The 14,760-nt window shown below is 36.8% G+C and overlaps 1 pseudogene; it reads right to left on the bottom strand.

The window, feature by feature from the left end:
* The window catches only part of LOC109094390, a 48,225-nt pseudogene that overhangs the window by 11,488 nt on the left and 21,977 nt on the right, over positions 1 to 14,760 (bottom strand).

The following is a 14,760-nucleotide window of genomic DNA, read 5'->3' as shown; positions in this document are numbered from 1 at the left end:
AAACATCAAAACATCCTTGGCACTCTCAATGAGCTTGGTGTTGGAATGCCTGCATCTAACTGCCACTCGAAAAGAGCCGCTGGATATTGAGGATAGATAAGGTGGAAAGATGCTAATGAGCCTTGACTAGGCGAACAACCTGAAGTCTCAAGAGGGCGCAAGATCACTGACAATGACGGAACTCAAGTGTTCAAACCGTGAGAGGAGAGATGATGAGACATACGCCAAAGCAGGCAAATCATTACAGAGTGAAAGACCCTGTAGAGACTGACCACTGACACCAAAGCCATTACCGCCAGAGTTGCACAACGGGGAGGACAAATGTGTGCGCGGCTCTTTTGAAAGGAGTATTACCCAGAATGATGGCGGAAAACACTATTATTTAAAGCAAATAGTTCACCCAAAAATATAAAAAATGCTGAAAATCTACTCACACTCAGGGCAACCAAGATGTAGATGAGTTTGTTTATTCATGGGAAAAGTCTTTGGGGAAAAATTTAGCATTACATTACTTGCTCACACATGGTTCCTCTGCAGTGGAATGGGTGCCATCAGAACGACGAGTAACAAACAGCTGATAAAAAACATCCACAATAATCCACATGAATCCTGTCCATCAACAAATGTTTGTGAAGTCAAAAAAGCTATGTGTTTACAATAAACAAATCCATTCATTAGGCGCATTTTAACTTTAAACTATGCTTGCTTCTTTGGGCCAAAATTAAACGCCATAATCCCATAAACAAACCATAATCCTGTCACATCAAAATCCACCAAAATAACTTGTTATAGCTGGATTTGGACTGTTTTCACTTCTAACATGGTGCTTGATCTGTGCATATTTCTCTCCCGATTCAGACAAGTATACTTTTTCACTAGATGAAAGCAAAAAATTATGGATAGAGGCCTCTTATTTAGAGTTACTACAGTAATGGATGTTTCTTTACAAACATGCAACTTTTTCACTCCACGGGATGTTAATTGATGGACTGTGGATTACTTGTGGATATTTTAGTGTTTGCCTTATCAGCTGTATGGACTTCATTCTGATGGCACCGAGTCACTGCAGAGGATCCACTGGTGAGCAAGGTGATGGTTTTTTTTATTTCTCTAAATTATTTCTTCAAATCTGTTCTGATGCTGAAACAAGCTCATCTAAATCTTGGATGGCCTGAGGGGAGTAAATTTCTGCTATTTTTTTTTTTTTTTTTGGTGGGAACTATTCCTTTCTTGATTTTAATACTAATTTTTATTCTAGATCAAACTTGGTCCAGAATTCTTCACAAATATGAGCCATATTTCAGTCATATACATTACTGTTATTATTTATTTATTTATTTTTTTGTGGTGCCTTGCCACCATATATTTTCACAGAATGAAAAGAAGACCATAAACTTCTACTTTTGTGTTGACTGAAAAAAAAGAAAGTCGTACAGGTCTGGAATGACATTAGGGTGAAGGGTAAATGAAAGTTTCTATCCCTTTTAAAGACCTCTAGCTCCAGGCTTTCTGAAAGAAGTAAAATATACCGGTGGTTCCCCATAAATGGATTGACCAGGGACTGACAGTACTGATGGAATGTGAGAAACCATATAAACAGAGGAAGAGAAGCCAGGAGAGTGAACTTGCAGACTACTCCTTCTTGTGGGTGATGGAAAAGAGAGATGGAGGAGAAGGAGAAGAAAGCAGAAGAGAAATATTAGTCTCTATAATGTTACTCTAAGCAGGGTGGTGACGGGGCAAGGAGGATTATGAAACTGAAACTTTTACATAACAGCACAGGTGTGGCCACGGTTCCATCTGGGAACAAAGATAAAATAAACTACAATAAAAAAATAAAATAAAATAAAATAAAACCAAGAAGCTTTTAGAAGCTTTTCGCTTCTATGATTTTGGCTAAGATCAAGTGTCTGGTCGGACGGCTGAGACTGCGGATTGCCACTTTTGTGAGAAGAAGTCGTGGCCTAGTGGTTAGGAGTTTGACTCCTAACCCTAAGGTTGTGGGTTCGAGTCTGCAATACCACGACTGAGTGAGGTTGTACTTGAGACACGGACAATACCACGACTGAGGTGTCCTTGGCAGGAAAACTGAACCACGAGTGTGCACTTTGGATGGGTTAAATGCAGAGCACGGTGAGTATGGGTCACCATACTTGGCTGTAGTCGTTTACGTCACGAAGTGTGCTCTTGAACTGTTGAAAGTAAACTACTGCAGTATAACTAAGACTGTAAACTTGATTAAAAAAGTTTAAATCAATATTAATGACCCCGATTTGCTGATTAATTAATACAAAATCAATCAATCAATTTACTGATATTCACGAAAATTAATTATTGTGGCAGACAAAGTAAATCTTTAAATAAGACATTGAAAGTTGCTTAAATTCATAGGTTCACTATGTGTTAAATATATCAATATGGTTGTCTTTCTTTATGCTTAGAATGATAAGCCTGATACTGGCCTAAATTTCACAAAGTCAATCTGTCCGTTCACACGAGGTTAATCTATGTTTACACATGCAGACAAACATGTATTTATGCATTGGGTCTTGCTCTTTTTCAGTACCTCGCACTATGACTGTAGTATTTTTAAGACACTTTGAAAAAATATGTCTTGAGACCCATGCATTGTGTTCCATTTCTGTAAATACTCCATACAGCTATTTTTGAACTCTGCTTTTGATAAATGTACTTCTTGTCTTTTGTAGTACCTAGGTGGATGTAAGAATGATTGAGTAAGGTGTGTGGGTGTGTGTGTGTGTGTGTATAACAACATATTAAATGTTAAAAACAACAGGTTTTTGTAAAATTAAAAAAACTCAGGTCATCATTTAAGTGAATATATTTGTTGGGAAGATATTTGGTAATTGAACATAAAAAATATAGTTTAATATATATATATTATATATATATATATATATATATATTTGTTATAAGCAAATCTTAAGCAAAAAAAGCAAAACTAGTATTTTACTGAGTTGCCATTTACATTAAAACCAATGCAAAAAATACATCAAATTTCCTGAAAGCTAATCAAAAAGTTGATCTCACTAGAGAGTGTCAGAGTGAGACAAGAGTTTCCTCTTAAACTCTAGAGGAAGCCGTATGTGTCATTTTCCTTTGGACCCCCTTATGATCTGAGTGTTACTTTATCTCAAGGATGCATAAATGCATAACTCTCTCTCTCTCTTTTCACACCCCAGACATGTGAGCCTCAACCCGATCTCAATCTACAATACATCAGCTTTTTTTTTTTTTTTTTTTTTTTTTTTTTTTACCTGTTTTTGTGAAACCATTTTGCTTTTGAGTGCAGCTATAAAATAGGGTTTGTGATTTTTGTAACTACAAGTACACCTAGAAATAAAAATAGCACCAACAAGACATTTGCTCACATCCATCATACACGGTCAACACTACATTGAGGTTGCGACCCTTTTTAAACGGCCCAGGCCAGGGAGGAGCCATTTCAGCTCTTGCTACAATTTCTGCAAAGGAGTCCCAAATGACCTCTGACATCACATGTACAAGCACATACGCAGTCCCAGAGACGACTAAAGGGTGCTTTTGTTGTCTGAGCAAGCTGAGCCAAAGTCTGTGTGGTCGGGGACCAGGTCATTTTCTCTCACTTAACATGCAGGAGCCAACACTTCAATAGAAGTCTGGGATGACATGAAGAGGGTGGGTCACTTTTTTCCTCCACACGAGATTCTGTGAAAGCTCTAGGGTAGATTTGGAGTCAGCGACATGCAGGTGGGAGAATGGAGCAGTTTGGACCGACTATACACTTCAGCAATCCAAAATTATACCATGAGGGAAGAAGTTTATTTTCACACTGGATTTGGAGTCCATGTGACAATATGAAAACATTTACTTGTGCAAGACAGATATTATGCCGAAAGTGTCTAATCTAGAAATAAAAATATCATGTCTAATTTGTCCAAAATGTATCTATAATATTTTTGCATGCTGTTCTACAACACATTTATGCCCACATGTTTTGGTAATAAAAGTTTAATCTGGATGTAATCTTTTTGTAAACAAGATCTATGCCGCGAAGAGGAGAAATGACAAAAAATCTGCCCCCTGAGATACTGTAAATGTGAGCAGAGTTATCTTTGTGCATATTAAAGGTGCTAGTTTGTGCACATTAAATATAGGCTGCAGGGATGAACGTCTAGGCCCAAATAAGGATAAATATCATAATAAGGATACCATAATAAGGAGCACTAAAAGAGGCCATCTGTTTTGAGACATGCACATGGAGGTTTGGGCCTTTGGCAGAACTCAGTGTCTCATATTCCACTGCTGCCCTCTAGTGGTCTCCTCTTTGACAATAGCTGATCTTTCCTGACCACACACCCATGCAAACATAATCTTGAGCCATACATTGGGATATAAGTGTTATTTTTCTTCATGTATTTATTCATGACTGGTTTTGGTTCACAAGTAGCATTAGCTGAATGGCAGTTAAATTATACATGGAAAACAGTTGTCATAAAATGGATTTTAAAGTCCCCCTATTTTTCACAAAACAGCGTGAAAGTCACACACATGTGATGAATATTTTAAAAGATGGAAATTCCAGTCAATTTACTGTAAAATACACGGACTTCTTTCAGACTCTTAACAAACCCAGTCACGATCCCAATAATAAAAATATAAATATTAATGGTAAAATCTTGTAATAACATTATAACAATATTATAATACTTATCAGGTCATTAGCTTATTTTCATTTAAACTGCTAAATATGAAATATAAAATCATTCAAGTCTGATTTATGCATCTCTGTGGAGCCCCTGAAGTAAACTACAAACTTCCAGGGTTACACAGATTCCTGGTTGAAATCGCTGGTGTAAAATGTTAAAAGGAGGTGATCATAGTCCCGTCTTACCCTGCAAGCATTTCAAAGATGAGAATACCCAGAGCCACCAGTCCACGGCTGCCTTCTCGACCATGACCTTTACTCGGATTCACCTTTCTGGAGCCAAATGACTCAGGTAGTACCACAAAGAGTCCATGTCCTGGAAAGAAGAAAGAATAAAATAGTGATGGAACAGAAAGAGAGGAAAAATCCTGTGTCTTAAAGTCTTATAACATGGGGATTGATTCTGTGGCCATTTCTCTGTCAATAATAAAAGTTTTCCATGTTAAGAGTTAAAGGGACAGTTCAGCCCAAAATGGAAATTGTCCTCAATCACTCACTTTCATGTTGTTCCAAACCTGTATTACTTTCGTTGTTTTGTGCAGAAAGCAGTTCGTTGGAAACCAAAACCAGATATGGTGAACAATGACTTTCCACTGGATGGACAACCAAAAGATTTCCCAAAATATATTTTATGTTCCACACAAGAAAGACAACCCATACAGGTTTGGAATGATACATCTGATATAGTAAATGAGGACCGAATTAAAAATTTGGTTGTGAATACTTAGTCAGCCAGTCAATATTGCAAAATAATGATCAAACCATAAATAAATAAATAAATAAATAGATAAAGAAGACCATGAACTAGTCTTTTGTCTTGGCTATATATTTAACACATTATCAAATAGATATATAGCTAGTAGAGTCGTCAAATCGACTAATCATTAATTAATCGGCATCCAAAATAAAAGTTTGTGTTTACTAATATCTGTGTGTGTACTGTTTATATAATGTATGTACTGTATATGTAAATACACAACATACATGTATATATTTTGGATGCAATTAATCGGGATCGGATTTGACAACCATAAAGCTAGTGTAATATAGCCCAGGCCACTGCTGACAAACATGACTGTTAGGGGTGTAATTTCCCCTTGTGACAGCTGCTTATCGGGACCGGACTGTATAGGGTGGTGTAAGGTAGGAGACATTATATCCACTTCAAGCCAAGAATACTTTTAAGCGTAACACTATATTGAGCTAGGAGCTAGGTTGAAAGCCCACACGCTGTAGTAGAGGGTTTTTATTACATTGGAGCGTAGCAGCTCTAAAGCTAAGGTGTGAAATGACAAAATCGATGTTTGTTTGGGGCCATAAGGCTGATAAATAAGTCTATTGACCTATCCTTCAGCAAACGGGCTTGCCACTTTGGTTATCTGTCCTGGACATGGTTTTTGTACACAATGTATAAGATTGTATCTGTTTGATACTAGAAAGCCAATAAGGAAAATGGGAGAGAACATAATATGTAAAATGTGTTTTTAATTTTATTGAGCATTCAATACTGTTGAGCATTCAATACTGATTTAATTAATTAATTATTATTATTATTAATTTATATTATTAAATTGATAAGATTGTCAAGTTATGGCTGACTAACTTCAAATTGCTTCATTCTGTCTTTTTGTGGTTTTAGAAGTAAAAATTCTACTAGATCTTTAGCTCGACCATCTGATTGTTATAACTCCTGGGTCTTTCATCCCTTTTCAGGAAAAAAAGAATAAAAAAAAATATTAATATGAGTATGAGTATGATTTTGTATGACTAATAATAATATTCAGTATTCACATGTCTTTTGTTACATTATAGTTACATTTTATTATGGCACAACATTTTGATTAATTTATTAATATTTATTAAATAACATTAACATAATATGTATGTTGTTTTTTTTTTTCAAGGCGTGTCTAAATCCACATCAACAAAACTGAGGTACCATCAGGTGTTCAGTGCATTGACTTGACCCGCTGTCTATCTCAGGAAGATATATAACCTCGATAGGCCATCTTACTGGTGATACTAATTGTATAGTGACTAACAATATATCCCAGATATTATATTATACACCAAGTCCCAAAAGAGGCCCATGTTACAACCTCTCTTTATATCTTGCACTGGCTACCGAGCTATGTGGCTCTACGCAATCGAGTTCAAGACATTGATGCCTGCATATAGAACAAGAACAACCAGGCCTCAGCACCCGCCTACTTCCGCTCACTAACTACGTATCTACATCCCCCCCAGAAGTCTGAGATCCGCTAGTGAGCGCTTATTTGAACGACATGTCTAAAACTTGGTATTACAAGCACTTCCTGTGTCTGTTTGCCCTCTTTAATAAAGAAATCGCTTTATGTATCCCCCAGTTGTACAGTCGCTTTGGTAAAAAGCGTCTGCTAAAAAGACTATATAGATATATATAATATAATAGTATATTAATTCCTATATATATATATATATATTCATACATTCCTTTTTTTCTTGCTTTCTATTTCAGTCTCTTTTTTATATTTCTGTGCTCAGCTGTCTGGTTTTAGTTCTTCTCTCTGTAATAGAGAGGATTAGTCTCCCTTGGTGTTAACTGAAGCCTCTCAGTGTGAGCTCACAACAGCATTCCAATGAACTGTGAGAGCGGTTTGGTGTGAACGTGATTTTCCGATTGGCTCTCAATGATATTATGTTTACTCTAATAATATCAGCCATGATGCACACTAATAGGAGCAGCGAAGAAATTGATCCGGTTATCAAGACCAGATCCTGTTATTAAATATAGCATGCCTGATGACTCGCCTTAGACACTCAAAAACAATATGTTTGTCTGCATGGCTGTGTTTGTGTGTCTGACTAGAAAAGGTAGGCCTGTCTGTGTTTTATTTAACCGATACTCTTTGCTGTGACGGCTGACAAATTTATGTCATTGCTGTAACAATCGTGTAAACATCTTAAAATGCACAGCCAAAAAGGACCTTTAGGACATCAAAGCTGTTGTGATGAAGGTGACTCTTCTCTGAATTGCTCTTTGTGTTTTCTTTTTGATTGGCCACTTGAAACTGTGCAGCTACCATGTGTACAAGTTTTCCTCCTTCGCCCCCAAAAACACGACCACAATCCGAGCCCTTTACAATATCATCAGTGAATCATTGACACAATAATAAGCACCTCATCTTGAGCAGACTATTCTGACCAAAATGATAAAAGATAAACAGATTAGATGAAAAATGGCCCTAATGCTATCTAACCATCCCCCCCAATTGTACCTGATCCTGGACCCAGAATTTCCAAAGTCCTCATTCCTGTCCTCATTTTAACTATGCGGGTGCTTAAATGACTGTTGAGGAAAGGCAAACAGCAAATACCTCTGAACATAAAGCCAAATGCAAATGTAGCCAGCAGGTGGCATTGTTGCTACATGACAATCTGGTGCAGGACTTATCTACTCAGACTGGAAATGCCAAAGCATGCGTTGCTTGCAGGAACAGCGTCTTGTCTTTCTCCATTGGACCGGAGGCACTGCTTTCAGTTTCCTATATGTGGCTCATTTGCACATCAGAGTCAGAACCCCAATATTTTGGGCCCTTCCTTATGTGCAGAAGAAACAGAATCCGGGACCCCGTTACGCTTACAAAATCCATCATTTTGCTCAGCAAAAGTACTGCATTTACTGTGCACTGCAGAGATAGATATTTTATCCAGTGATACTTGGAATGATACTATCAGGGGCCACAACCAGAGGGATTATCAATTTCAGCTAAGGTTACTTCCTAAAACTCGTCCATGGTCTATTGGTCAAACTCATTCAGAATTAATAACAGTGGGTTGATGGATGCTTTTTTTTTTTTTTTTAAATACGCTCATACAGTATTAGGAAAACTTTAATACCCGCAGAGAAGCATTCCTATATATATTTTTTTGCAAGGGGAGTCACTGTATGGGCGAAGTCATTCAGTTGGATATTTTGAAGGACAGAAGAGTGAATGTGGTGGTCCGTTACTGCATTTTCATTCACTAACCTCACAAATTCTGAAAATCTCCATGAAACTCTCAACTGAATTTGATCCCCTACAGAATTTCAAAGGTTAGCAAAGCAGGTCTAACTTCTTACATTTAATTTGACAAAACTAAACAATGGGAAATGCTCAAAGGCCAGGGAATGAAGGGAAAAATCTTTAAACAGCATGCCTAATCCAATCTTAAAACATTCAGATAACTACTGCTCAGCTATCTCCTCTCTCCATGGTTTATGTACTTTAAAAATACACATCAACAGATCTATCTAGGAGTGTATTAAGGGGAAATTAGTATATTTTAAGTGTACATAATACATATCTGAGAAGATATAATAACAACAGAAAACAGAAATATATATCTATATATATATATATATATAATATATATATAACTATATTTCAAGGAAATGTCTAACGGTTGTTCAAAACCCAAATTTTTATTATACCGTTCCTGCGGGTATGTGCCTGGTGTTTCCAATGTCTCCTTGAAAATAGGCAAGCCCTCAGCCGCTGACGGTAACACTGACCCCTCCTCCTCCTGTTGGTGCGAGCGAGCGGTAAGTCACATGTGTGTAGGATTGCCCGGGTACACTTCACATTCAGCGTTCCTTTCCGTCTCGCGCACAGCCGCGTACGCACAGCTTTCAAAAGTATACTCAACCATAGATGAGTGCAGACGGATGAGCTCGACACATGCGCAGTTACCATGGGGTGCACGGCTGTCCGCGAGCCCTCCTGTTGACGAAATAACGTAATGCCGACGGTGACTGTGCGGACGGACGGTGTTGCCTTTACGCGATCGGCAAACCGGACATTTTTGTTACTTATGGCAACTCTCTAGTTTCTGGACTTGCACAAACTGCAATACAAATAATTGTCCAAAATGTCATTTTATGTGAAAATAATGAACTCTGTAAAGGCCGTTAACACAGGCCAGAGACGCTGTGAAGATGGACACACACAGAAAAAATACTGTAGCAGGCAGATTACTGCACTGTTCATGATGCACGGATATTGGAAGAAAATCCTCAATATATGATTTTGGGGTTTCTATGAATGTGTTTCTGAGGGGAGCTGACTGTCTTCTGAGAAAGTTTACGTGGTATAATTTCACAGCTTGTCAGAACATTCAGTTTTTGCTTCAATGAATGGGTTATTATTAATCTAATTACTGTGTATGAATATTATTATATAACATAAATGATATGACATGATATAAATGATATGTATATGAATTAGGATAACTAAAAATTAAAATAACTGTATCTTATTTAATTACAGATTTAGGTTAAATAAAGATGTCAGTCTTTAATTCTTTCTTTTAGGAAACAAATCAAAGAAAAAAAAAAAATAAACTAATTCTACTGTTTCTAATATTCTAGTATGTTGCTCAAAAACAAAATATATTGTTTCCCCAGCGGCAAAAAAAAAATATTTTTTTACCCAGTCATTTAAAAATAACACATTTCAGAGCTGTAAACACAACAATCCCGTGATACCGTGATATTTTAATGCTTAAGGTATCATACCGTCAAAATCTCAAGACGGCCCATATGCCTTATATACAATGGCATTTTGGATCAAATACTACAGTTTTGGTGACCATAAGACGACTTCTCTGTGTTGTGTGTGTGTGTGTGGTGTGTGTGTTGTGTGTGTGTGTGTGTGTGTGGTGTGTTGTTTGTTTGTACATAACATGACTTTACATAAAAAAAATACACAATGTTGAGGTTTTGTACAGATAACCAGGATTGCCAAAGACAATACCTTTTGAGGCTTTTTGCGAACCCCACAAAAGAAAATTTATCTGTCAGAGGGAATCCGAATGTGCCCCTCGACTGTCCAGCAAGTATATTCTCTGGTTTCAGATCTCTGTAGACGATTCGTCTTTGGAGTCGAAGGTATTCAAGGGGCACCAACACATAGATTTCAGACCTGAATAAAAGAATAAACCATTCCAGTGCTGTAAGTTTGCTGAAACGCCCTCGGCTGCGTAAATAGCTGAAGAGTTCACCACCATTTCACATATCCATTAACAGTGTACAAGGGAACGATCATCATGGTGCCGTCCAGAACCTGAGAAAGGTCCACATTAACATAATGTGTTACATGTGATTTTGGTCATACAGTAGTTACATATATGTAGACATGCCATATGCTTGTGACAACTGGGCTATTACAGTTTCAAAAACTGGACTTACATTACAAAAGCTTAAAAAATGTGTAAACAACCAATAATTACAGTAGGAACGCTATAGCAAGTTGAGGTCATGCCAGAATGTCAAAAATCATGATATAGTACAGTGGTTTTCAACTTTTTTTGACTTCAAGGCCCCACATTGCCCATAAATATATTCAAAGGCCCCATGAATTTTCTAGTTTTTAGAGAGTTACTGGATACCGATTTTCTAAATATATTTTTAACTCATAATTTCTACCTGCTAAAATATTTTAAAACTTGGCGTAATTACAAAAATGATTATTCAATATTTTCTACGCCCATGGAGTTATAAGCTTGTATTAATCTTTTTAGACTTTTCTAGGTCTATAAATCACACTTTTTAAAATTAGGGCCCCCCCACTTTCACACTAGCACTAACCGGGTTCGATTGATGTCAGAGTTTGGTACGTTTGGCTAGTCCTCAAAATAGCATCTAAACATGCAACGCATATACAGTAAAACCATTCATGTCATTTACTCTGCTGCAAGGGAGTACGGGGGTCAGGGTGACAAGATACATATGCACGCGGCAAGGCTGTTATTTACGCAAAAAACTTATTACCCAATTATGGTTTTGACTAGCAAACACATTGTTAAGCAATCTATTGTAACGATTGACGTAAGTGACCACAAAATGCACCGGCCCCGGGGTTCGTATAAACAAGAGAGGGTGGAAACCAGACCAAATTAGATCGGTTCGTTCTCTATACTGCCCTTTCTGCACTTAGAAAGGGTGGTAGATCAGGGCGACGTCGGGGTCGAAGGGAAGGGGAGGAACGAGGACCGATCCAAAGAAGTTATAGTGCAATACTATCTGGTGTATGTTAAGCCCCCATGGAAATTTATTAATAGCTTTTCTTGTTTGTCTTATTCATATGTTGCTGCCTCATACTCTAGCTATAAAGTTACGAAATGTCTTTTAATTTATGCAGCAGTCATAGTTTTAGGACAACTTTGATAAAAGGTTTTGATCATCCACTTCAAATGCTGACTACTTTAGTGTATATTTATATATAAATACATGTTTTTCATTAATGTATTTTACAACAATACAAAGAGCAATGTATAGGCGTACTGGATTTAGTCCTACACTTATTCACTTTTATTTGTTAACCACTAAATAAGGTTTATTTTTATTTATTTATTTATTTTTCACTAAAAGTTTAGGATTTTATAAAATTATTGTGCACTCATGATTTTTCTAGAGTAACTTTTGCTACAGAATTATCCATTAACCTAGTTAATAATAATAACAATAATAATAATAATAAAGTATTTTGTCATAGAATATGATTATAGATATATTGTTTTGTTAGTTATTCTTTATAATGAAGTTGTCTATATTTAGTAGATTGTGTGTAACATACAAAAGATTGATGATCCACCTACACACTGAGGTATAGTAATTATACACTGATTTAAAAAAAAAAACTGCGCTGGTATCGGATCGATATCGGTATAGGCAGCTTACTGAGAGTTTTTGGTAGCGGTTCTGAAAAAGTGGTATCAAAGCCATTCGAACCACATCAAACGATCGACCCCCCACGTGTGAAAGCCACCTTAGACTACCTCAATATTTTAGGTTTTTTTCGACCATGTGACCACAGTTAAAAAAAAATTTTATTAAATTAAAATAAATATAATAAAAATAAGAAAATCTTATCTCTTCTTTTTTTTTTTTTTTGAGGTCCTTGCTAACGACGAATGGTATAGTTTATAGATTTTAGATATAGTATTATACGATTTACTATGATATTATCTCATCTCAATATTTCCGGTTTAATTTGCTTCCAGCTATTTTTTAGCTAGTTACACAAAAAGCCCTATTTCTATATGCTGTGATATTTCAACCTGTTGTTTCTTCGCGCCATATTTATTTTAATGTCTTAATTATAAACACATTGGTTTGTAGCGCAAATCAGTTTTCCCATTTACATGCCTTTTGTCATTCTTCTCGTATTTTTTTCTACACGCGGACTAATCGTATGAAGCGGAAATCTCACACTAATCCACAAGATTAAATACCGCCTTACTTCTGCATTGAAAAATGAGGTGGATAGTTAAAAATATTTCATAAAAAAATTTAAAGATGAAAAAATTTAAGATGATTTGTAGAAGGTCAAACCAACATTGAATACATTGATATTTTTGTTATAAGTATGTTGAAAATGTTTATACAGATATAAAACTTATTGTATTTTTTATGAGATTCTCATTCTGTTTGTAGCCTATATGCTAATGTTGTGTAGTGTTCACTTACAGTCTGACAAGGAAAGGACTGGTTCACCTACGTCAGAACCTCTTTCTCATTATGTAACATGTGATGCTCCGCTTCAGGCGAATCCACATCTGGGAAATTTCATCGCTTTCAGAGCAACAGCAAGAAAAAACTCTTGTCTTTTTAATTCCTTCCCACCAGAAAAACCCTTCCAAAGGTTCCTGTACCTGATACACAAATGTGAAATATGACATAAAGGGAGAGATGGCTACAATCTCCAAGAGAAAGGAAAGGAAAAGGAGGACTGTTCAAGGATAGGAAAGGATACTTTCTTCATCCACAGTGAAAGACCCAAACACTATCATGGACACGTAAAAGGTTTAGTTCCACCCAAACCTGAACAATTCTATCATTAATTACTCACCCTCATGTCGTTACCAAAAACCCGTAAGACCTCCGTTCTTCGGAACAGCAAATTAAGATAAGTTTTTGATGGAATCTGACAAAACTCTCTATCCCTCACCATAGGCACACCAAGGCGTTTACCACGATCAACACCAGAAACATCAGCAACGGAGATCTGTAAAAATAAAATAATTCATGTGACATCAGGGGTATCAAGCCGTACTATTACGAAAGCTACAAGAATATTTTGTTGTCAAAGGAAAATTTAAACAAAAAAGACTTATTCAACAATCATATCCTCCGCATCACCTCTCCGGTCAGAGGAGATGGAATTGTTGAAGAAGTAGTGGTATTTTTTTTCTTTTGTGCACAAAGTATTCTAGTAGCTTTTTGTACTTTTACGGGTTGAAACCTCCGATGTCACCTGTATTATTTTACCACTATCCTGTGCTATGTTCTGGACATTGATTGGGTAGTACCCTAGCTGTCTATGGGAGGGTCAGAGATTGTCAGATTCAATCAAAAATAACTGAATCTTTTGTTCCGAAGTGATCGGAGGTATTACGGGTTTGTGAACGAAATGGAGAGTGCGTAATTAATGACAAATTTTCATTTTGTGTGAACTATCCCTTTAAGTCATAATTCCCAATGTCCATAGGAAACCATCAAATCGATCAATTATTTTGTGATGACCACCATTTTTTATCCTACTTTAAATGTTGTCGGAGATTACAGAAGCATGTTATGTTTAGTCTCTCCACAAATGCCGTTGTCCACAGATGAATGGCACTCAAAGGAATGGACGAGTAAAACTTCAAAGATGACACAGGTGCAGTGGGTTATAGATCTTGTGCTACACACATATGTCAATGCAAGAGAACGAACTCTCAAGCTGAAAGAGCAGGGCACTTGAACCACCCACCAACAATTACGGTTACTCAGTCTCACCGGAGCTGTTACAAGCCAGACAGGTCAAACCCAACAGAGACAACTCAACTAGCTATTTGCGACAAAAAATCATATTATATGCTATCTAGGCCCACACAAAGCTTAACTAGTCCTTGATAAACCAAAACATGACCTAGATTGTAGTAGGGCTCGCAAAATTCGCTAGTCAATGTCCAGGGGCTATTGTGTTTTCAGTCAGGCTACCATAATGTATCATGCCTGCCCGATGGGCTTATTGTGATGTGATTGGAAA

Source organism: Cyprinus carpio, chromosome A1, assembly GCF_018340385.1.
Source record: "Cyprinus carpio isolate SPL01 chromosome A1, ASM1834038v1, whole genome shotgun sequence".
Classification (NCBI taxonomy): Eukaryota; Metazoa; Chordata; class Actinopteri; order Cypriniformes; family Cyprinidae; genus Cyprinus; species Cyprinus carpio.
This window is presented reverse-complemented; position numbering and strand designations above follow the sequence as displayed.